Raw genomic sequence first — 25,638 nt, 5'->3', positions numbered from 1 at the left:
AAGGGATGCTGGGGTGCTTGTTCATAAATTCCTGAAGGGGTCAGGACAGGCTAGTAAGGGTTGTTACAAAGACATATGGGACATCTCCCTTTATCAGTCGTGGCGTAGATTCTAAGAATGGGGAGGTCACTTTGGAGCTGTTTAAAAGTTTGTTTCGGCCACAGCTGGAGTCGTGTGTGGCGTTTTGGTCACCACCCATTAGGCCTTGTTAGCCCTCCAGAGTTCGTTAGCCCACATTTTTCCTGGTTGAGTTCCAATTGCTGTGCCCAGCTGACCAGTCAGTTGATCTCCTCCTGAAGTTTATTCATCCTGCCTGTCAACCAATTTTAGATCCAGTGTGCCACTTTGCCTTTGATCCCATGGCTGTTATTTACATGACCATTCCACCGATATCCTCCTCACTGAATTAGTGATTTGCTAGCGACACGGTCATACACTCTGTGTTTAAGCTGAAATGATGAATCTCATTGACAAATTTCAAGGGCCCTTGTGGCAAGCCCTGCACAACCCCACTCAAAGCAAACATCCTGTCAGATAGATATCTCTCTACCGTCAATCACCCTGTGCTCTCTGCCTCAGCCAGTTTTGGCTCCAGTGTGCCTCTTTGCCTTTGATCCCGTTGACTGCTGTTTTCTTGATCACTCTGCCAAGGGGGGCTTTACTAAGTCCACATCAAATGCATAAGCTCATCAACACTCCAACATCTCCTCAAAAAAGGATCAAATTTCTGAAATGTGACCTCATCTTAACAAATCCATACTGACTATCCCTGATTAATTCATGCAAGTACATTCTACCCCTAAGAATGCCTCTTTATAGCTTCTCCAGTGCTGAGATTATTCTGACTGGCCATAAATTTCTTGGTCTGTTCCTCTCTCCGTTTGTTCATAGTAGGACAACGTTAATAGTCCCTAGAGTCAGTAATTAAGAAAGCGCATGTAATGTCGTTTATCTCAAGAGGGTTGGAATATAAAAGCAGCAATGTGCCTCTGAGGCTTTATAAGGCTCTCGTTAGGCCCCATTTAGAATACTGTGTCCAATTTTGGGCCCCATGCTTCAGGAAGGACATTCTAGCCCTGGAGCGTGTCCAGCGTAGATTCACATGGATGATCCCTGGAATGGTAGGTTTAGCGTATGATGAACGGCTGAGGATCCTGGGATTGTACTCATTAAAGTTTAGAAGGTCGAGGGGAGATCTAATAGAAACTTACAAGATAATGAATGGTTTAGAAGGGGTGGACGCTCGGAAGTTGTTTCCGTTAGGAGGGGAGACGAGGACCCGTGGGCACAGACTTAAAATTAGAGGGGGTAAATTTAAAACTGAAATGAGACAACATTTCTTCAGCCAGAGAGTGGTGGGCTTGTGGAATTCATTGCCGCAGAGTGCATGGAGGCCGGGTTGTTGGATGCCTTCAAGGCAGAGATCGACAAATTCTTGATCTCAAAAGGAATCAAGGGCTGCGGGGAGAGTGCAGGGAAGTGGTGTTGAAATGCCCATCATCCATGATTTAAATGGCGGAGTGGACTTCATGGGCCGAATGGCCCAACTTCGACTTGTATCTTGTGGTCTTAAGGGGCTGGACATGAAGCCATTAGAGGTGAGTGTAGGTGGGGAGGGAGGGAGGGGATAGGTCACTCTGGGGAGGACGAACAGGTCAAGGGGGTGGGAGGAGCTTCATAGGTAGGGAATGGGGCTTGGCTTGAGCTGGGAGGAGCAGATGGGTAAGAGGAAGAACAGATTAGGGAGGTGGGGACGAGATGGGCTAGTTTTGGGATGCAGTGGTGGGAGTGGAGATTTTGAAGCTTGTGAAATCCACATTGATAGCATTGGGCTGCAGAGTTCCCAAGGCTCAGTTAAGGAAGGACAACAAACATTGATCAGTCAGTCATACATCCAGCAAGAAAACTTTATTTTTTTAAAAAAATAGGATGCATCTGTTAATCAAGTGGCAAAGCATTATCGGGTTTTGAGAAGATTTGTAGCTCAGGGTTCAGGTTCTGGATGTAAGATTGCTCAATGAGCTGGAAGGTTAGTTTTCAGATGATTCGTCACCATTCCAGGTAAAATCATCAGTGAGCCTCCGGTGAAGCGCTGGAGTTCGGTCCCGCTTTCTCTTCAAGTGTTTCGGTTTCCTTGGGTTGGTGATGTCATTTCCTGTTCTTTCTCTCAGAGGATGGGAGATGGATTTGGAGCCAATGTGTCCTCCCTGGTGTAGTTTGTGTATGGAATGAACTGCCAGAGGCTATTATACTCACAGTATTTAAAAGTCACCTGCATGGACACATGAATAGGAAGGGTCTGGAGGGATATGGGCAACATGCTGGCAAATGGAACTAGTCAGTTACGATATCTGGTCGGCCTGAAGGGTTTGTTTCCCTGCTGTACAACTCTGCGACTCTGTCTCTTTGTCTCCCCCTTCCCCTCTCTCATTTGCTCCAGACCCACCCCCCACCACACACACAATCTCTGTCTCTCCATCTCTGTGTGTGTGCGCCTCACTCTCTGTCTGTCTGTGTCTCTCTCTCTCTCTCGCTGTGCACTTCTCTGTCTCTCTCCTTCTCTTTCACTGTCTCTTTGGTCTTTGTGTGTGTGTGCCCCTCTCTGTCTCTGCCTCCCTCTGTATGTGCTTCTGCCTTTCTCTCTCTCCGTCGACCCCCCACCCACTCTGCGCCGCCCCTCCCCCCGCCTTTTCCTCCATCTCTCTTACTCTCTAGCCGAGCCTCTCCACCCGCTCAGCAGGGAGCGTTGTGAGTTTCTTTCGAACAAAGTTTAAAGATCTCTGTTTGAACCCAACCCATCCGCAATCAGACTGCATTTCTAATCCCCCCCCCCCCCCTCTCTCTCTCTCTCTCTCTCTCTCTCTCTCTCTCTCTCTCTCTCTCTCTCTCTCACACACACACACACACACACTGTCTCTTTCTCCCTTTCAGTCAATCCCCTTCCTCTCCTGGTCCTACTCACGCCTTTTCCCACCCCCCGACTCTGCCTCGGCGATGAGTCCGCTGTCTGGATCCCTTTACCCAGGAGTGGGCTGAGGACCCAGCGGTTCGGCAGCGGGGATCATCGCACCACGCTCCTGGACCCCTACAACCTCCTGTTCTCCAGCGGCCTCCAGCATGACCACCGGGCTAGGAGCAGGCATCCGGGCTGCCGGAGCGCTCGCTGCTCAGTGGCTCAGCCCTGCGCCGCCTTTGCCGGGAGCGGGGATCCGAGGTGGGAGAAGGCCTCTTCGCCCGGCTCCTGGGCACAGCTGCCTGGCACCGAGCCTGCGCTCCCCGAGCACCCGGCCGCGGGTCCGCGACGCCTTCCGGGGCTGAGTAGCCGAAAACTATCTCCTACTGCAAGGTGAGAGCGGGGTTTGGGGTGAAGGGAGGACTGGGGACATGAGCACGGTCCCTGTTTCACATCCTGCGCCGCTCCTATCACAAGGCGAGGGGTTGGGAATGTATGTTTTGGGGGTGAGAATAGCCCTCCTCGGGTGAGGGAAGGCTGGGGACATTGGGAGGGTGTCTATTATACAGCCCTGCGCGGGTTTCCGTAGCCGAACAGCCTACTGCTCTCGTACTACAAGGTAAAGGGAAGGAGGGGGTTGGAATGGGGTGGGGTTTCGAGGATAGCCGTCCTGGAAGTGAGAGGACATGGTGAGAGTCACTATTGTACAGCCCAGTGACTGAATGGCTTACAGCTACTGCAAAAGGGTCGGTTTAGGAGAGGGGTGTTGTAGGGAGGTTTGGGGTCACGGGCAGAGCTGCTTTCTGCAGCTGAACAGCTACTGCCACAAGATGAGATGGGAGAAGGTGTTTTCGGAGTGAGGGGATGCTCCCTCACCCCGCCGCTGTGGGAAGTAGGATCTTTATCGCACAGCACTCCGACGACAAGGTGGGAAGGCAGGAGGGGCTCCTGGGGATGAGGGAAGGACAGAACCAGGGTCAGTATAAGGTTAGGGGCTGAACAGACCCCTTCCAGGGGCTATGGGGAGCTCTTGATGCCCTGCACCAAGCGACCAGCCGAGATCGACCCGCAGCTCTCCGACTACAAGGGGACCCTGTCTCAGAGGCTGGAGCATTTCTAGCCGGAGCTCTGAGGGAAAGGGTCATCGCATCCAAAACGTTATCTCGGTACTTTTTCTTCACAGATGCTGAGCATTTTCAGCAACTTGTGTTTGCATTTCTACCCGGAGGTGGGTTTGTGGAGAGACACCATGGGAAGGGAATGGGTGTGGGGTTTGATGGGGCAGTCACAGAGACTGTCGAGAGAGAGAGAGAGGCAACCCCTGTGTCAGGGTTTGGAAAATCTCCGGCAGTGCTTCATTTCTCTCTCAGCCGAAGGCGCTGCGTGCTTTGGTTTCCTTTGCTCTTGTACTCTCTCCCCCTGTGAATAAAGCCAGAGTGAGAGAGAGAGAGTTTGTGGTGGGAGAGAGAAAAGGGACAGAAAGATGGAAATAAAGGAGCATGACAAGGGAGTGAAATTAGGGCCAGCAGAGGTGAGAGAGGGGGAGAGAATCAGAGTGAGGGAGGAAGAGTGATAAAACACAAACAAAAGAGAATGGGAGGTAACGAGGTGTTCATGAGCATGAAACAGCAGGACATGCAGCATCAGAGGCCAGGGAAGCTGATGTCAGCCTGTCTGCTGTGTTCATCTCCCTTCCTCCGTTCCCCCCCTCCTCCTGCCCCTTTGCCCCCCTCCTGCTGCCCCTTTGCCCCCCCGCCCCCTCATCCTCCTGCCCCTTTGCCCCCACTCCTCCTGCCCCTTTGCCCCCCCTCCTCCTCCTGCCCCTTTGCCCCCCCTCCTCCTCCTGCCCCTTTGCCCCCCCTCCTCCTCCTGCCCCTTTGCCCCCCCCCTCCTCCTGCCCCTTTGCCCCCCCTCCTCCTCCTGCCCCTTTGCCCCCCCTCCTCCTCCTGCCCCTTTGCCCCCCCTTCCTCTTGCTCCCTCCATTCATCCATTCCTTCTTCCAGTCAGTCCTCGCTCCCTCCCTCCCTCGCTCCCTCCCACCAGCCATCCATTCCTCCCTCCCTCGCTCCCTCTAGTCAGTCAAAACAACTAAGAAAATTACAGCACAGGAACAGGTCCTTCAGCCCTCCAAGCCTGCGCCGATCAAGATCCTCTGTCTCACCTGTCACCTATTTTCTCACGGTCTGTGTCCATTTGCTCCCTGCCCATCCACGTGCCTGTCCAAATATATCTTAAAAGACGCTAACGTGTCTGCGTCTCCCACCTCCGCTGGCAACACGTTCCAGGTGCCCACCAACCTCTGTGTAAAGAACTTTCCATGCATATGTCCCTTAAACTTTGCTCCTCTCACTTTGAACTCATGACCCCTCGTAATTGAGTCCTCCACTCTGGGGGTAAAAAGCTTTTTGCTGTTCACCCTGTCTATACCCTCATGATTTTGTGGACCTCAATCAGGTCCCCCCCAATCTCCATCTTTCTCATGAAAATAATCCTAGTCTACTCAACCTCTCTTCATGGCGAGCACCCTCCATACAAGGCAGCATCCTGGTGAACCTCCTCTGCACCCTCTCCAAAGCATCCACATCCTTTTGGTAATGTGGCGACTGGAACTGTGCACAGTAGTCCAAATGTGGCCAAACCAAAGTCCGATACAACTGCAACATGACCTTGGCAAGTCTTGTACTCAATACCCCATCCAATGAAGGAAAGTATGCCATATGCCTTCGAGACCACCCTATTGACCTGCGTTGTCACCTTCAGGGAACAATGGACCTGAACACCCAGATCTCTCTGTTCATCAATTTTCCCCAAGACTTTTCCATTTACTGTATAGTTCGTCCTTGAATTTGATCTTCCAAAATGCATCACCCTGCATTTGCCCGGATTGAACTCCATCTGCCATTTATCTGCCCAACTCTCCAGTCTACCTATGTTCTGCTGTAACCTCTGATAGTCCCCTTCACTATCGGCTTCTCCATTCCTCCCTTGTAGTGCGATTAGGCAAGACTAAGGAGGCATAGAATGGGTTAGCAAAATGCAGGGCAATGGGGACAATTGAATTGTGGAGCTGGTTTAAGGAGCAGATATTGCGTGTCCTTGATAGGTACGTCCCTGTTAGGCAGGGAGGAAGCGATCAGCTAAGGGAACCGTGGTTTACTAAAAAAATTGTATCTCTTGTTAAGCAGAAGAGGGAGGCTGATGTGACGATGAGACCAGATGGTTCACATGAGGTGATGGAGAGCTACAGATTAGTTAGGAAGGATTTAAAGAGAGAGTTAAGAAGAGCAAGGAGGGTACACGAGCAGACACTGGCAGGTAAATAAAGGAGACCCCGAAAGCTTTCGATAGGTATGTGAGGAATAAGAGGATGACTTGGGTAGGCATAGGGCCAGTCAAAGACAGAAGTGGGAAGTTGTGTGTGGACGCTGTGGAGATTGGAGAGGTGCTAAATTAATGTTTCTCATCTGTTTTCACTGAGGGACAGGAGAATATTGTAGAGGAGGTGACTGAGTTAGAGGCTACTAGAATTGAAAGGGTTAAGGTTAGTAAGGAGGAAGTGTCATCAATTCCACAACGTGTGACGGTAGGTAAAGCCCCTGGGCCTGATAGGATTTTTCCGAGGATTGTCTGGGATGCTAGGGAGGAGGTGGTGGAGCCTTTGGCCTTGATCTTGGAGTCCTCATTATCTACAGGTTTCGTACCAGAGGAGTGGAGGATTGCAAATGTTGTGCCCTTGTTCAAGAGGGGCAGTAGGAATGACCCAGGCAATTATAGACCTGTGAGCCTTAGGTGTGTTGCAGGAAAAATTTTGGAAAGGATTATAAGAGACAGGATTTATAATCATCCAACAAGCAACAACTTGATTGGAGATAGTCAGCATGGATTCGTCAAGGGCAGGTCGTGTCTCACAAACCTCACTGAGTTTTTTGAGAAGGTGACCAAACATGTGGATGAGGGTCGGGCAGTTGGCGTGGTGTACATGGACTTCAGTAAAGTCTTTGATAAGTTTCCCCATGGTAGGCTCTCGGAGAAAATACAGAGGCTCGGGATTGAGGGAGATTTAGCCATTTGGATTAGAAACTGGCTTTCGGTAAGAAGGCAACAAGTGGTGGTTGATGGAAAATATTCAGCCTGGAGTCCGGTTACGCGTGGTGTGCCTCAAGGATCTGTTTTGTGACCACTGCTGTTTGTCATTTGTATAAATGACTTGGACGCAGGAATTGGTGGATGGGTTTGTGAGTTTGCAGATGACACTAAAGTCGGTGGAGTGGTGGACAGTGTGGAAGAATGTTGCAGGTTGCAGGGAGACTTGGATAAACTGCAGAATTGTCCCGAAATTTGGCAAATGGAGATTAATATGGATAAATGTGAGGTGATTCACTTTGGGAGGAATAATAGGAAGGCAGAACACCGGGTCAACGGAAAGATTATTGGCAGTGTAGATGAGCAGAGGGATCTTGGTGTCCATCTACATAGATTCCTGAAAATTGCCACCCAGGTTGATAGTGCTGTTCAGAAGTCTGATGGTGTTTTAGGTTTCATTGGTAGAGGGATTGAGTTGCGGAGACGTGATGTCATGCTGCAACTCTACAAAACGCTAGTGCGGCCTCGGTTCGAATATTGCGTGGTCGCTCCATTACAGGAAGGATGTGGAATCGTTGGAACAGGTGCAGAGGAGATTTACCAGAATGTTGCCTGGTCTGGAGCGAAGGTCTCATGAAGAAAGGCTGAGGAACTTGGGTCCCTTCTCATTGGAGAGAAGGAGGCTCAGGGGGATTTAATAGAGATATACAAGATGGTCAGTGGATTAGATAGGGTGCACAGTGAGAGTCTTTTTCCGAGGATGATGACTTCAGCTTGTACAAGGGGGTGCAGCTACACATTGAGGGGTGATGGATTTAAGACAGATGTCAGAGGCAGGTTCTTTACTCAGAGAGTGGTAAGGGCGTGGAATGCCCTGCCTGCCAATGAAGTTAACTCAGCCACATGAGGGGCATTTAAACAGCCCTTGGATCAGCATATGTTTGACAATAGGATAGTGCAGGGGAATGGGCTTCGATTAGTTCACAGGTCGGCGTAACATGGAGAGCCGAAGGGCCTGTTCTGCGTTGTGTTCTTCTATGTTCAGTTACAGTTCACAGATTACTCTACCACTCATTTTAGTGTTGTGTGAAAAGGATAATGAACATCTGCAAAAGGACGCAGAAAGTGTCAGTGAATGGACAATGGCAGATGGAGTGCAACGATGGTAAATGTGAGACTCCATTTTGGTAGCAATTAGGGCAAAATGGAGTATTAGTTAAATGGTGAAAAATTGTAGCATGCTGCTATTCCCCGGTTGAATGTTTTAAAGGCCAAGACAGACAGATCTTTGAACAGCAAAGGAATTGAGTTTAAAAATCGGGAGGGGATGCTTAAGTTGTATAGGGTGCTGGTGAGGCTTGATGTCGAATAGTTTGTACAGTTTTAGTCTCCTCACTTGAGAAAGGATGTGCTGGCAGTGGAGGGGGTGCAAAGGAGCTTCACAAGATTGATTCCACAATTGAAAATGTTGCTGTATGGGGAGAGATTGAGGAGACTTGGATTGCACTCTCTGAGACTTCGAAGAATGAGGGGTGTTCTAATAGCACCTTTTAAAATGATGAAAGAAATAGATAGGAAAGAAACACGGAAGTTGTTTCCGCTGATGGGTGAAATTACAACCAGGCAGCACAGCCTCAAAATAAGGGTGAACAGTTTGAAGACTGAGTTGAGGATGAGCTTCTTCATCCAAAGGGTTGTGAATCTGTGGAATTCTCTGCTCAGTGAAACAGTCAAGGTTCCCTGGTTGAATGTTTTAAAGGCCAAGACAGATAGATCTTTGAACAGGAAAGGAATTGAGTGTTATGGTGAATGGGAGGGTAAGTGGAACTGAGTCCGCAAAAAGATCAGCGATGACCTTATTGAATGGCGGAGCGAGCTGGAAGAGACAGATGACCTACTCCTTTATTTCTTCTGTCCATATGTCCTTAGATTGCCATCCTTGTCATTCCTCCTTCCCTGGAATAGGCCAGTTCTGAACGCTGATCAGTAGGTCTTTAAATATCTCCCGCGTATCAAATGCCGACTTGTTCAATCAAAGCTCCTCCCAATTAATACTGCTCAGCTCCTACCTAATACTGATGTAATTTTCCTTCCCACAATTTCGTAGCTTCCCCCAAGGTCCTGATTATTCATAGCTATCTTAAAATGTAAGGAGAGGCGATCACCCCGTTTAAGAAGCTCCTGGTTCAGTGTTTTTCCCCATGTGGGAGTCAACTACAGGTTTTCTTGTTCCAAGGTTGGGGAGGAAATAGCCGATTGGTATTATTGCTGGACTGTTAATTCAGAGACTTAGATAACATTCTGGGGACCTGTGTTCAAATCCCAGCACAGCAGGTGGTGGAATTTGAATTGAATACAAAAGAAAATCATGAATGAAGAATCTAATGATGACCATGAATCCATTGTCAAATGTCAGAAAAACCCACCTGCTTCACTGATGTCCTTTCGGAAAGGAAACTGCCATCCTTACATGGTCTGGCCTACATGTGACTGCAGACCCACAGCCAGATGATTGACTCTGAACTGTCCCCTGGGCAATTCGGGATGGACAATAAACACTGCCGAGCTAGTGATGTCGTCCTCCCATTAGCAAATAAATAAAATTGGATTCTATGTCTTCCGATTGAAGATCGTTTCTTGTTCTCACAGTAATTTCATCGCTTAGTCAGTTTCCCTCTTGCCTGTCTTTTTGGAATGTCACGTAGCCCTCCAGTGTTGATCGCCTTATAACCATGTCTTTGTAATAGCTCTCAAATCATGCCCGTCAACCTGTATGTGTGCTACGAATTTGTTGATTTTGTTCTGAATACAATGAGCACGCAAGCAAAGAGTCATTAATTTTGATTTATAACTTTATTTCACCTCTTGACACTATTTACAGCTGTTTTCTGTTTCTACATGCAGTCTTTTCCAGTCCCATGCTGAGTATTGTTATCCCAATAGTTCTTTAATGTCAGTGTGTGTGTATTCCTGGGCGACTATGCTCGTGTGGTCTACGGAGTTGTGGAGGTCACAGTTCTAGGACAGCCATTTCATAGGCCTCTGCTGCAGGTAAGAAGAAAAGAAAATCTCTTGCTCTGAGCTCTGCAAACCAGGGCAATGTCAAAAAGGAACCAAGGTCAAAAGTTTCAACAAGAATCTCAAAATTAACTGCTGAATTCACATAAGCATTCCGGGGATCGCCCAATGTAGTGGCCACAACATCCCACTTTCTATTCCTCACAAACAATCCAAAGGCTGAACTATCCGTATCCCTCTTAACGGTTATGTTTTTTGAGCTAATTTCTTGTTTCTAACTTGTGTGTATTTGTGGTGCCTTATGACTTCTTGCGTTTAGCAATTGATAAACTCACTTTCTCACTAATTCAGTAAAACCTAGTTTTATAGAATCCCCAGTGTGGAAACAGGCCATTCAGTTCAAGAAGTCCACAGCAACCCTACAAAGAGCATCCCACCCAGACCCATCCCCATTCCCTACTCTATCCCTGTCAGCCTGCATTTCCCATGGCTAATATACCTAACCTACACGTATGTGGGCAATGTGGGTAATTCAGCATTCCCAATCCACCTAACCTGCACATCTCTGGACTGGTCAAAACAATGATTCGATTTGAATTAGTTAGAATGCAGCTGTTAACAGTAATCCTCCGTCCCTGTGTTGGAGCGAGATTTAACATTCAAGATCAAAAATGAAACACTTGAACAAGGTAGCTCAAATTGAGGTTGTTGACTTGCTCGCCGAGCTGGCTTGTTTTCATTGAGACGTTTCGTCACCATGATTGGTGACATCACCAGTAGAGCCTCCAACGAAACAATGTTACTTTACTCTGTCTGGAATTTATACTGTCCGGTCTGTTACCATGAGTACTGTCATTTCGGGTTTTGATCTGTATGGGTTTGTATGTGCAGTCCAATTGTATCTGTTTGTTGGTTGCATTATGGGTGGAGAATCACGCCACTCATATGAAACTGGGACAAGGTAACCATAGTAGCCCAAGCCAAGTGTAGACACGCAGAGGAATTCCTAGAGGCATGGTTCTCCACCCATTCTGCAGGCTCACATTCTTGGTCTCTTCAGTTTGAATATGATCACTTAACCATATCCTTTATGACAAACAACAGAGTCTTACTTCCTAAAATCTTCAAACAGGACTGTCCAGACAGATCCACTTGTTCTCATGATATCGTCTTCTGTTGGAGGGCTTCCGAAATGTCTGCATTCTTCCTCAACTGAGCATTCCTTGCGTTCGTGGTTGACAGAGCTCTCGGCCATGTCCAACCCATGTCCTACACTTTGGCCTCACCCCTGATGAGGTACCCTGGTCCTCAATGACCAACCCATCAATATCCACATCGAGAAGAACATCAGCCACGATTTCTAACAAGATCCCACCACCAGGCATATATTCCCCTCCCCTCCCTTGTCAGCCTTCCGCAGGGACCATTCCATCAGGACACCTCGGTCCACTCCTGATCCGTTCACAACACCTCCCCATAACCCGACAGCACTTTGCATGCCACCACAGAAGGCATAACATCTGCCCATTTACTTCCTCCCGCTTCACTATCCAAGGCTTCCAGGGGAAGCAGCGATTTACCCACACTTCACTCAATCTAGTCTACTGTATTCACTGCTCTCAATATTGTCTCGCTCTGCATCGGGGAGACGAAACACAGACTGACCAACCACTTGGCTGAACACCTATATTCTGTCCATAAAAATGGCCCCAGGTTTCCAATTGCCTGTCACTTGAGCACCCCATCATGATCCCTGGCCAAAATCTCTGTCTCAGGCTTGCTGCAGTGCTCCAGTGAGTGCAAGGTTGAAGACAAAAATCTCATGTTTGCTTTGCAGAACACCTCCGCTCGGTTCGCAATCAACAACAGCACCTTCCAGTCGCCAACCATTTTAACTCCTTTAACTCCCCCTCCCATTCCTTAGACGGCATGTCCATCATGGGCCTCCTGCAGTGCCACAATGATGCCACCTGAAGGGGGCAGGAGCAGCAACTCATATTCCGCTTGGGAACCCTGCAGCCCAATGGTATCAATGTGAACTTCACAAGCTTCAAAGTCTCCCCTTCCCCCACTGCATCCCAAAACGAGCCCAACTGCATCCCAAAACCAGCCCAGCTTGTCCCACCTCCCTAACCTGTTCTTCCTCTCACCTATCCCCTCCTCCCACCTCAAGCCGCACCTCCATTTCGTACCGACTAACCTCGTCCCGTCTCCTTGACTTGTTCGTCCTCCCCGGACTGACCTATCCGCTCTCTACCTCCTCACCTACACTCATCTCTACTGGCTCCATCCACACCTCTTTAACTTGTCTGTCTCCTTTCCACCTATCTTCTCCTCTATCCATCTTCAATCCGCCTCCCCCTCTCTCCCTATTTATTTCAGAACCCTCTCCCCCTTCCCCTTTTCTGATGAAAGGTCTCAGCCCAACATCTAAGCTTTTGTGCTCCTGAGATGCTGCTTGGCCTGCTGTGTTCGTCCAGCTGCACACTTTGTGATCTCGATGTGTCTTAACAACCTCATTAAGTGAGTTCTGGAGAGAACTATGCAGGGGAGACTTAGGGTTTGTCATTCTAACTTGCCTGTCCTGAAAGATGAAAGTTGGTTTATTTTGGATGTTTGTTTCATAGCTATGAAAGATATCCTGAAAGGATTTTTCATATCTTTTGTTGAGAATTTTACCCGTTTAGTCACTCTAATCCTTTTCCTTTTTTAAAGTTTGCTTGGTAGTCATAAATTTCAAATATCGGCCGAATTTTATTCGGCTTTGTATTGGTTCTCCGTGATTCCCCGTTAATGGCTCCGTGACCTGCTAGCTAATTACAGAATTTATCATTGATGTGCCTGTCATAAAATCTTTAGTCTTATACTATGTATTCCCAATTTCAGGAGAAAGTCCAGAGACCTTTTAAAGGAAAGGGGTTTAGAAAGAACACTTAAGTTCTATAGATCCAAGTCATGAATAGTTGATAAATTATTTGCACTTCATATTTCCAGAATCTACCCCGGAAGAGAGAGCCCAGAGAATTGCCAAAGCTGTCTGCAAGCAGTCAATTGACGTGAAGGAAAATTGGGAGCAATTGAAAACCCATGCGAGCAACTGGCAGAACAAGGTGGAAAAGGCGTTAGAGAAACTTCAAGAACTGCAGAAAGCTCTGGATGATCTTGAGTCTCATGTGATAACAGCTGAGGGGGTCCACATTGATTGGCAACCTGTGAATGACCTGTTTATTGACGCATTGCAGGATCACATGGATAAAACCACAGTAAGTGCAATTACTTTACACTTCACTTATGAACAGATGTAACCGCAATGTTGTATCGAGACGATCAGTAATATGAGTAGTGAAGTAATATTGATTGAATGGTTGTTAACTTAATTTGTAAATTAAAACTTAGTTGAGCATGCCTTCTGATGATATCACATTGGTAATATGAGTATAATTGAGGATTTTATTGGTCAGTGACATCAAGTGAGTTATCTGCTTGTTGCCATGTTGTCAGGACTAAAGGTGAAGTCTGACCACGCCATTTGGCCACTCCTTAGAGAGACACAACTGGTTATGATTTAACCTGAAGATCACCATGCCTCGGGCAAGTAAAGGGGTTGAGGCGAAGATCCTTTGTGGTAAGGTCACTGGTGTGGCAATTGAGCCCTCTCTGCAGGGCATCACTCTGCATCACAAACCAACTGTTCAGCCCACGGAATTTGAATAGAATTCTCATGAAGTTAGCGAGAGGGATACTACACGAGAGGGATACTACTGAATAGATCGATGTTTTGAAAAGCGGATGAGATATGAGCAAAAGTTTAATTGATGTGGAAGACCAGCCACAATCATCATCAATGGTGGAGCAAGCTTGAGCGGCCATGCAACATTGTGCTGCCGCTATTTGACTTGTTCAGTGGAAAGGAAGGAAGATGGTCCAAGTGTCAAAAATGCTGAAGACCACATCCTTGTACAACCTCAAAATTTGATTGTGTTCAGCATATTATCACTCCTGGTACCCCTAAATCCTGGTCTATCATCTCAGCAGCTTGACTCTGCCCAAAAGCTGGTTACTTGTGACATTTTTGAAGGATCTTCCCAAGTCTGAAAATCATTTTTGTTTTTGTGCAATCAGAGTTGGCCAGTGTGGAAGGAGGTCATTTGGCATATCATAGCTCTTTGAAATAACTCCCCAATTCGTCCCCCTCTGCTTGGCAATGACTTCAACCACTTATAAAATCTCTTTAATGGAGGGATACTTTGAAGACATCTGAAAGGAGTATTAACGATCCCAGAATACAACTGAGCCTTATTAAGTTGTTAGTTCAGATGATCAAGAGCTTGATCAAAGAGGATTGTTTGAAAAAGTGCCTTAAAAGAGGAAATGTACAGAGGCTAAGAGGTGTAGGAAGTTAGTGAGTTTTGAAAGATTTGTGCTCAGGTTGAGGTTCTGGATGCGAGTTTGCTCGCTGAAGGTGGAGGAAGTCTCTTCTTGGGTTTGAAGCCTACACAATTAAATGTTTGGCAACCAGTAGTGGGCCGTTTGAAATCAAGAGTGGGCAAGAGGACGTAATTAGACGAGTGCCGATATCCTCAAGTATGGTTGGATTGGTGGGGATTACCAAAGTAGCGATAGGCATAGCCAAGGAACGATTTGTAAACAAAAATGAGAATTCAATAAAATTACTGTTAATAGTATCAGTTAGGTGGAAAGTACAGAGAATAGGACTTGGTTCAAGATGAGACTCATGCACTGGAGTTTTAGATGACCTCAAGTGTTCAATGGGCAAAAGTGGGACTCCAGCAGGGAATGCATTGGTATTGTCAGGCCCAGAGTGAAGTAGTTCCAGATGAAGGTTTCACTGCTAATGAGCCAAGACAAGAGACAGGTAGGCAGGATTGAAAAGATGTAAAGAGACAGCTTCAGGGATTGCATGAATGTGTGGTCGGACGTTCATCGTGGGATAAACAAGATGCCAAGGTTGTGCTGAGACAAGCGTAACATTACATTGTTGCCAAGGCGGAGTAATGCAGTCAGTAGGCAGTGAATAGAGGTTGGTGTGGGGACCACAAACAGTGGTCTTCCCAGTTTTAAATTGTTATCTCTACATAGTTCCGCAACTTTATGTTCTGTTCAAAAGGCATTACTGACAAGAAAACAGAAGTTAGCCATTTGTTTACTTGTTAATATATCTTGATTTTTCCACCATCTTCTCCAATTATGAACACCACATGTGAAGTGTACTAAGTGAACCATTCAAACCTTCAAAGGAAATGTTAAAATTGTGGAATATAAAGTTAAATTTATTTTCTTGAAAATTTAAATAAATTACATGAAGGTTTGACCAAGACTGAAAGGAATTATATGGAACACCAGATGAATAAAACAAGCAGTAGGAAGGTGGTATTAGCTGAATGTTCCTGAAGAAAGAGAACACAGCCAACCTTTCTTCCATCAGGGGGATTAATTGTGTGGTGTCAGACACAGTTGATTAAATCATTCCTTCTGTCTTTACTGTCTGACTGTACTATGGTTGTAATATTTCCTTTTTTAAAGGCTCAAGGCTCGACATACTTCTCATTTTCTAAATTTTAAGAAGTTGGCTTCTTGTCAAGTCACGGTAGGACTGAAAACACAGTCTATGACTGTTTGAAGTCACATGACACCAGCTTATCGTCCAACAGGCTCATTTCAAGTCACACAAGCTTTTGGAGTGCAGCCCCTTCATCAGGTGCAGTTGGTGAGGTGACCACACAGACAAACAATTTATAAGCAGAGAGATCAAAAGATCATAGAATTGGCCTGAGTGGAGTGTCAGATAATAACTCTCTAACGCTCTTGGTAGCCTGTATAAGCAAGTAAAGTGTTTATAAAGTCAATGTCAGTGCTGTGCTGTCATGATAATCAGGCAGCGCAACTGGAATGTACAAGGTGACATCTCGGGTCAGACTCTGACTTGTAGTTTAGAGGCTTGTGTTCAGAATCTGTCTTAGAGTTTTAACCTTTATTTCAAAACCAGGAATTTATAACACACCACACTGACTGTGACTACAAGCTGTGTGTTTCTTCAACAAAATATCTGCAACTAAACAAACATCCTGGATGAAGACTTATTATCTGACACTCCACTCACACCAGTTGTATGATCTTTTGATCTGTCTGCTTATAAATTGTGTGCCTGTGTGTTTTCCTCTCTGACCGCACGTGATGAAGGGACTGCACTTCAAAAGCTTGTGTGATTTCAAATAAACCTGTCAGATTATAACCTGATGCCATGTGGCTTCTGACTTTGTCCATCCTAGTCCAACACCAGCACCTCCACATTATAAGTGTTTGGAACCAAGTCAGTGCAACAGGCATAGGTCGAACATTTGACTTCGGAAGGATGCCTCGTGCTGAAAAGTTTATTAATAACAAAGGATTTCTCCATTATGCCATCTATCATAACATGCTGCGCCTCACAGTCATAATGAAAGGATGCCCACTTTAATTTAGCAGCGCCAAGAACAGTTATGGACATTTTTAGCATGGGAGAAGGCCATTCAACCTATTTTATCTGTACCAGCTCTCTCCCAGAGCAAAAAAATTAATCCTTTTCTCGAATTCATTCCACATATTTCACAGGATTGAAATATATAGGTACATAGTTAAGTGATTTTAACATCGAGTGAGCAGTTCTCGCACTTCACCTTGTCACTAACAATTGAAAACGTGACTTAGAAAGAGTGGGTCTTTATTTTGTTCTGTTGTGATGATGAAGAAGATGCAAGTCGAAGTGCTGGAACTGGCCTCTTGAACTTAGAAACATTTAAATGTGTATAAAATGAATTCTGTGCGCATCTATTACAAGCAGTTTTATGGAAGGAAAAGGTACCAAAGAAGATTTGGTGTATTGTACTTGATGCTATTATACTCCAACCTGTGAAAACAGAACTCTATGACTGTGAGTGTTGAGATCTGAGAGGGTGCTATCTTGTTTGAATTTACATTGCTAAGTCTAGGCCTATTTTCTCAACAGCAAAATTGGTAATCCAGAAAGAAATGGATGTTTCTCGCATTTGTTGGCTGTAAGTGTCTGTTTAAAGTTTGAGTACAGTGTCCTCATATACAGGTGCTTAACCTGCTTTTACAGTTTGAACATTTGTTGTGCCAATGAAAATTGTTTGAATGGTTTCACCTCCAGTTTTCTTCTTTGTACATATTTGGTATTTTTTCAGGTTAAGGACTGCCTGCAAAATCTGAGATTGGGTTTTGAAACACATCAACCTTTGCTTGCGAGAGATAATGGTAACTGCAGATGCTAGAGAATGCGAGATAACAATGTGTGGAGCTGGATGAACACAGCAGGCCAAGCAGCATCTCAGGAGCACAAAAGTTGACATTTCGGGCCTCGACCCTTCATGCGAGAGAACGTAACGTAAGAAAGAAGAACAGGACTAAGTAGTATTATCCTTCAAAGCCTTGTTGAGTTGATTTGTCCTGTTTTGTTCCTTACTTTTACATTTATTAAATCCACATTTTTTAAAGCATTCTTTCACAGGATGAGGGCACTGATAGCAAGGCTAACATTCATTTCCCATCCAGGAATGGCTTGGTAGGCCATTTTGGAAGTCAGTAGAGAGTCAACCATATTCCTGTGAATTTGAAGTCAGATACCAGAATTGTGAAGGGATGCAGATTCCCTTCCCGAAAGAATAGATTAGTGAATTCAGTTTTCTGTTAAAATAATTTATGATAGTTTCATCGTCACTGTTACTTTTAACTCGAGATCTTTATTAATTAAATGTCATTTCCAGCAGATGCTTTTGTATAGTATATTTAATATTAGGATTTTAGTTTTAACTTAATTTCTTATTAACATTTAATCATTAATTTCAGGATGTTTCTCAGATTTTATACGCTTCCTCTCCATTAGGTTTTTAAAGAAGAAATTGCCCCAGTCAAACAAGAAGTCAAAATATTAAATGATCTGGGATGTCAGTTATCTCCGCTTGATGTCTCTTTCTCTCCAAAGATTTCTCACCAGCTTGATGACCTAAATATGAGGTTGAAATTTATACAGGTAACAGTGAAAACATTTTCTAAACTAGCCAATCTGTTGAAGAAAGTATGTCCAAATAATTTGGCTTCAAATATATGAGCAAGATAAAGAACCCTTTCAACTGAAGCAAGCAATTAATATTTTATTATCATGGTTTATGAAGTTATCCAATTTTATCATATTACTTTTTCAAAAATACAATGTTCTTGTCTGTAGTTTGCACTTTAGAATGTAATCGCAAAACAAAATCCAAATAGTGAGAGATGTGAGCATCCGAACTACAGTCTGAAATGGTTCAGGACTGGAACAATTTGAATATATTCAGGATGAAGCTGCAGGTAGCAGGTATTTTTCCCGATCCATCTAAAAGAATTTGGAATTGGAACATTGTGCTCACTGCTGTACACTTCAGTATTATGTATTGTTTCATATTTTAAGTCCCTGAGAAAGACATACTTTAATGAATTACAACAAAGATATACTTGATGCATTGAAGGGAAGAATGACATAAAGTTGTCTGAACTGCATGTATTTCTTTCAATTGAGCAGATTTTGATTGATGTCAGCAAAGTAGTAGATGAAAGTTTTATTTATCCCATAAAGCCGCATGAAATGTTTTATTGAGCAAATTATTTCAGTCTTGTTCTGTGTCAGCAGCTCGCTTGGCCATGTAGCACAATAAAACTCCTTATCGGTTCTAGCAAGCAGACAAAAACATAAATAGCACCAGGATCTGGATGTTCTACCTCTTGACCCTACCTCACCATCCGATAAGAGATGGCTGACCTGCCCAGGACTCAACTCCTCTTCTATACCAGCTTCTCAGACCGCTCAAGTTCTCTATTTCAAAAATCTTATCTACCACCTTCTTTAAATACTTCCAGTGATCTACCTTTCACAATTCTCTTGTATTCTAAACAATCGCTACCTGCTGAAAGAAGAAATTCCTTTGCATCTCAGGTTTCAATAAATGTTCCCTTCTTCTGTAACTATGTTGCTGAGTTTGAGATTTCCACAATAATGGAAACATTGTCTTCACATCTAGCCTGTCAAGCCCTCTCAAAATTTTGTGTTTCAGTAAGATCACCCCTCATTCTTCTAAACTTGAATGAATAAAGACCTTCTGTGCAACCATTCTTGATAAATCATGATCCGATGAATCAGCCCAGTGAGTCTCTTTTGAACTGCTTCCTATGGCTGTGTATCCTTTCTTGTATTTCTCCAAGTGTGACCTCCTCAATAGCCTGATCAGTTGCAAAAACACTTGCCCATTTTTAAACTGAAACCTCCTTACAATAAAGGCCAAAATTCCATTTGCCTTCTTAATTACTTGCATCACCATCGTCATGGCTCACATCAACTCCAACCTACCAAAGTGCTTTGATCCTTTGCAATTCACCTACCACTGCAACAGGTCTCCAGCTGATACCGTCTCCCTGGCCTGACAGTCATCCCTGGAATGTCTGGATAACAAGGATACCTACATCAGTCTGTTACTTATTGATCAGAGCACCACCTTCCACACTGTAATTCCAAACAAACTCCTCTCTAAACTCTGAGACCTGCGCCTCAGCATCCCTCTGTGTAACAGGATTCTCGACTTCCTGACCCAGAGACCACAATCAGTAAGGATAGATGACAACACTTGCTCCACCGTAAGCCTCAACACCGGTGCCCAGCAAAGCTGCCCCTACTCTATACTCCTTATGCAATCATGACTGCGTGGCCCCAACTCCATTTACAAGTTTGCTGATGACGCTTCCATTGTAGGTCGGACCTCAAACAACAATAAGTGAGATTACAGGAAAAGCAATTGAGTGCTTGCTGGCATGATGGAAAGATAACAATCTGTCCATCAGCATAAGCAAAATGGAGGAGCTGGTCATTTTTTTCAGGAAGCTTCTGTCTGCAGCAATGGTGCTGAGGTGGAGATGGTTGATAGTGTGAAGTTCCTGGGAATGTTGCTCACCAACAATCTGTCCTGGCCAATCCATGTCGACATGATGGTCAAGGAGGCTAAGGAAATTCAGCATGTCCATGAGGACCCTACCTGTTTTTGTAGATGCATCCTATCTGGATGCATCACTGTGTGGTATGGCAGTTGCTGTTCCCAAGACTGCAAGAAGCGAAAGAGAATCATGAGCACAGCCCAATCCGTCACGCAAACTAGCCTTCCATCCATTGACTCCATCTACACTTCCCACTACCTTGAGAAAGCAACCAACATAATCAAAATACCCCCTCACTCTGATTATACTCTCTTCCGTCCTCTTCTGTCGGGCAGAGGATATCAGTTTGAATAAGCGTACAAATAGATTTAAGAACAGCCACTTTCCTGTTGTGACTTTTGAATGGACCTCTCAAATGTTAATTCTGATCTCTCTCTCTCAGCCTCTTCTCTCTGGCTGTAACACTATTCTGCACTTTGTACGGTGTGATTTGCCTACACAGCATGCAAATCAACACTTTTCACAGTATCTCAGTACATGTGTCAGCAACAAAGCAATCATTCACCTGCATGCTAGTATGTGTTTCATGGACGAGAGCATCCAAGTCCCCTACCATGCATTTTCTTTAGAGTCTATCTTTTGATCCTTCCTACCAAAGTGTACTTTCCGACATTAAACTCTCTCTGCCAACTTTTTTCCGACTTGCTTGACCTGTCTATCCCCTTGCAGATTCTTTCTGTCCTCATGACAACATTCCCTTACTCTATTTTTGTAGCATCAGCAAATTTGAATGAATTTATGCCTTGTCCCCTCCTCTAAGTTAGGAATATAGAGAGTAAATAATTCTCGTCCTTGGACTGATCCCTGTGGCACTCCACTAGTTATGGCTTTTCGGCCTGATAAAGATGGTGGTTAGAAAATAACTGGCTGAACCACTGAAATGAAAAATGTGAAAAAATATGCGTTTTCATTGTTTGTGAAATACTTAAATCAGATTGTAGATAATAAAATATAAATATTGCAGTAGTTCTTCATAGTTTCTCATTGAGCTTTCTGAGAATTCTGAATATAGTTCCTGATTTATGATAGCATCAGTTTTCATGCATCTTTGTCTGAGAATTCAGATTTGTTTTGTCAAAAATTGTGCTGTGCCACACATGATATTTGCTAAATCTGTCCTGTCCCAGCAGTTCAACTCGTTCAGTTTTGAGAACTTTTGTCAGGACCCCACAGTTGAGCTACCTTGCGTTGATAGCTCACTACACACTTCTTGCATTGAAACAAATGTACCTCAGACTACCTGTCCATCAGCGTTCATCATCTGCTCTGTGTCTACTCTTCCTCTTAGTCACACTGACTTCATTATCTAGTTCCTTACAGGCTGTAGTTATTATCTTGTTACTGCCCACTAACCTGTGCATTTGGCTCCCATCCCCCTGCCACATTACGAGGTCTTACGAGGAAAGGCTGAGGGACTTGAGGCTGTTTTCATTAGAGAGAAGAAGGCTGAGAGGTGACTTAATTGAAACATATAAAATAATCAGAGGGTTAGATGAGGTGGATAGGGAGAGCCTTTTTTCTGGATGGTGACGGCGAGCACGACGGGGCATAGCTTTAAATTGAGGGGTGAAAGATACAGGACAGATGTCAGAGGTAGTTTCTCGACTCGGAGAGTAGTAAGGGAATGGACCGCTTGGCCTGCAATGGTAGTAGATTTGCCAACTTCAGGTACATTCAAGTCGTCGTTGGATAAGCATATGGACGTACATGGAATAGTGTTGGTTAGATGGGCTTGAGATCGGTCTGACAGGTCGACACAACATCGAGGGCCGAAGGGCCTGTACTGTGCTGTAATGTTCTGTGTTCTGTGTTTTATTTATTGTTGAATAGCAGCAGGAGGTGAGGAGGCAGAGACTGCAACCCTGAGGTCACGGAGGGAAGGAAAAGAGGCTCTTACTTGGAGATTGAGAAGCAGGAGAGGGCACAACCCAGAGGTTTGGGAGTGGAGAGAGGCTGCAAGTTGGAGGTCAAGGTGAGGAGAGGCACCAGTTGATGTTGTAGATTAAATGTAATACAGAAAATTGTGAAGTGGTTAAGTTTGGTTCGAAAAACAGTACATAAAACAGAAGGAACCATTCTAAATGGGTGCAGAAGCAGACCGGTTTTGCTGTTCTGTGCATAAACCATTCAGTTAAACCACAGCTAGTCTGAGCTTCAACTCTGTTTACCTGCTGAAAAGTCATGTCGACTGAAAACATTAGCTTGCTTTCTCTCCATGGCTGCTTGCCTGACCTACTGTGGTCTCCGGCATTTTTTGTCGTCAGTCTGTTTACCTCCCTTTCTTCTATGTCCTTTCATAGCCTTAGCTATCAAAAATAATTTCAGTTACACTCATTGTTATTGATCCAGCACCCACATTCTTTTATGAGAGAGTATTTGAGATCTTGACTGTTGTTTGTATTAAGATACAAGTGCTTCCTGATTTCAGTTCTGAATGGCTTGCCATTGAATCTCATATATTAATAGATAATACTTCTGATAAGAAATGTTTTCAGAGTGTTATAGTGGAAGCTTCTATGTTTTGTGCATCCTCTATCTAGCCACCAGACTCAGAGTACCTGTTGGGACCATCCAAAAATGACTGAATATTTTCACTCATTCGGTCAGTAGATTGATAATAGGACTCTGGTTCTGTGCCACTGTCAGATCATTGTGACTCCAAAAGGTACCAAAGTAAATTCTGGATTCTAGGCAAATATACCTATGTGTTTAGATCTATTTAGATGCATTCATGTCGGCTAAAAATACTTGAAATAATGTATAATTAGGAGTGACAGACAACATCTGTGACATTAAATGAAAAACAAGAACAAAGAACTTTGGTTCATATTTCAGCTTCGACAGGCACTAAACAACTAAAAGCACTGTATAACCAATGAAGTAATTTTTTGAAGTATGTTTGTAATGTCGGAAACACAGCAACAAATATATGCGCAGAAGGCTTTCACAAACAGAACTGTAAAAATGACCACTTACTTTGTGATATTGATTGAATGCTAAGTGTTGGCCAGAATGTAGATCCACTGAACTGAATACAGGTGGTTTGTGGGTAAGAAAGTCTTAACCCTTTGGACAAACCTAATTTTATTTGTAATTTATTAGCAATAACTGAATTGTGCAATTTAAGTTCAGAAGTTCCCAATTTTAAGTGGAGTTTTAACAAATTCACCTTTGAAGAGCGTTTGGGCTTGATGAACCCAAGTCTCAACTGAGTTAACTCAGCCTTTTGTGTTAGGGATGTATAAATTATCCATCTTAGGGGAGGCGATGGCCTCACGGTATTGTCACTGGACTGTTCATCCAGAGAGACAAATCATGTTCTGGGGACCTGGATTCAAATCCCGCTGTGGCAGATGGTGGAATTTGAATTCAATAAATATCCAGAATTCACAATCTGATGATGACCATGAATCCGTTGTTGCTTGTTGGAAAAGCTCAACAGGTTCACTAATGCCTTTTAGGGAAGGAAACTGCCATCCTTACCTGGCCTGGTCTGCATGTGACTCCAGACCCACAGCAATGTGGTTGACTTTTAACTGCCCTTTGGGTAATCAGGGCTGGGCAATAAATGCTGGCTCGCCAGTGACGCCCTCATCCCGAGGTTGAATCAAGAAAAAAAATTACGATTGCCTTTTCTAACTTCTCAGCCTTCAGTAATTGATTCTTCCAGTGCTAGAGAAGAAGTGGTGATTGTGGCTTATTCTCTTCCCATGGTTTAACATGATGCAACTGATGGTAAAGTTAATAAGCTTTATGAAAACATAAGTAAATATATATAATTAAATAAAAATAGCAAAGTCATTAATTAGAACTCGGCTACAACATGTAAGAGCTCCTGTGTTCCAGTATGGTCTGGTGCAAGCATGTTTGCTGTAAGCACTTAATGTTTGAGTAGCTTGTGTTTATGAGCTGGAGGCTGATCTAGGGATGCTGGGACACATCAGAAGGATTCTTTGCACCAAGAGGCAGTCACAGCCCTTAAGTTTGTGTTTGTCTGATTTGGTCAGTCTTCAGGCGCAGGAGAGGTCGATGGTGGAGGTTCATTACGCTAATACTGGGGAAAGTAGGACTGTCCTGTGGTGAGTTATGGATTCAACTGGGCCTGTGTTCATGAGAGTTTAAAAAGATGAGGGGGGGATCTGATTGAAATATAGAAAGTTGGAACTGAGCCAGATGAACTCAATGCAGGGAAGCTATTTTCCCTGTTTGTGGTGCTAGGACCAGGGGTCACAGTCTCAGAATTTGGGGTAGATCAGTTAGGACTAGGATGAGGACAACATCTCGTCATTCAAGCAGAGTGAATCTGTGAAATTTTCAACCACAGAAGACCATGGGGGCCATCACTGAATGTATTCAAGAACAAGACAAGGTGGCTCGGTGGCTCACCACTGCTGCCTCACAGTGCCACTGACCTGTTTTGATTCCACTCTTGGGTAACTATCCGTGTGGAGTTTGTACATTCTCCCTGTGTCAGTGTGGGTTTCCACCAGGTGCTCCGGTTTCTTCCCACAGTCCAAAAATATGCAGGCCAAGTGGATAAGGCATGGTAAATGCATAGTTACGGGGCAAGGATGGAGGGGCCAGTCTTGGACACGATGCACTTCGAAGGGTCAGTGTCGACTTAATCAGCTGAAAACATTTTGCATTGTAGGGATTCTTTGATTTTGTGATAGATTTTTAGATGTTAAAAGATTCAATAAGTATACAGGAAAGTGGGAATATGATATCGAGATGTAAGATCAGCCATGATCTTATTGAATGGTGGACTTGGCTTGAAGGGCTGATTGGCTTATTCCTGCTTCTAGTTTCCATGTTCTTCTGTGACTGAATGAGGCTGATAGCGGAACTAGAATGCCTGAGCTTTAGGGTGGATGTGCAAATTGACTATCGCACTGTGGTAAAAAACACACTTTCAAAGGGGCTTGATAAACGCAATGTAGTATAATCAGTGGGATTGACACTATTCTGTGTAGCAAAGAGTGAGAGTCTGTAACTGTGGAAGCCATTGCCACAGAAGACTGCGAAGGCTAAGTCATTGAGTGTATTTAAGACAGAGATAAATAGGTTTGTGGACAAGTAAGTGCATCAAGGGTTATGGGGAGAAGGCAGGAGAATGGGGTTCAGAAGTATGTCAGCCGTGCTTGAATGACAGAGCAGACTCAGTGTGCAGAATGGCCTAATTCTGCTCATATATCTTCGGGTCTTATTTGCTCAGACGGGAAAAGACCTTGCGGTGGGAGGTGGAGAATCCAGACATTGTAGGCAGGACAAAAAAAGAGTTTGTGAATAGTTGTAATGAGGAATTTGGCACCATGAAGCAGAGCCTTCAATGTCATAATCTCTGGATGCATAATGTGTTGGGCAGAAAGGCTTATTTCCATGCAGTGTGCCACCAAGATTCTAACTCCAGACAAACATATCCATCTTCTTTGCGCTCAATCTGACTCCTACGAGCAGGGAGCTTTCCCCCCATTCCCGTTAAAACCAGTTTTGCTCGGTTCCCTGGATGCCACATTTGGTCAAGTGTGGCCTTGATGTCAAGAACA

The 25,638-nt window shown here is 44.6% G+C and overlaps 1 long non-coding RNA gene across 12 annotated transcripts in view; it reads left to right on the top strand.

The window, feature by feature from the left end:
* LOC132208477 (uncharacterized) overlaps window positions 1–25,638 on the top strand; it is a 71,941-nt gene that overhangs the window by 37,301 nt on the left and 9,002 nt on the right. For 2 of the 12 annotated variants that reach the window (XR_009444582.1, XR_009444572.1), the window contains exons 1-6: window positions 2,873–3,346; window positions 9,941–10,087; window positions 13,049–13,317; window positions 17,260–17,459; window positions 17,958–18,104; window positions 21,923–22,064. This is a non-coding gene — a long non-coding RNA (uncharacterized LOC132208477). Of the gene's footprint in view, window positions 1–2,046; window positions 2,368–2,871; window positions 3,347–4,896; window positions 6,269–9,940; window positions 10,088–13,048; window positions 13,318–17,259; window positions 17,460–17,957; window positions 18,105–18,299; window positions 18,429–21,922; window positions 22,065–22,632; window positions 22,758–25,638 lie in introns of those variants that run through there. The other 10 variants (XR_009444575.1, XR_009444574.1, XR_009444579.1 and 7 more) reach the window with 9 other exon arrangements.

Source organism: Stegostoma tigrinum, unplaced genomic scaffold, assembly GCF_030684315.1.
Source record: "Stegostoma tigrinum isolate sSteTig4 unplaced genomic scaffold, sSteTig4.hap1 scaffold_412, whole genome shotgun sequence".
NCBI classification, from domain to species: domain Eukaryota; kingdom Metazoa; phylum Chordata; class Chondrichthyes; order Orectolobiformes; family Stegostomatidae; genus Stegostoma; species Stegostoma tigrinum.
Note: the sequence above shows the minus strand (reverse complement) of the source record. Positions and strands in the feature narration are given on the sequence as shown.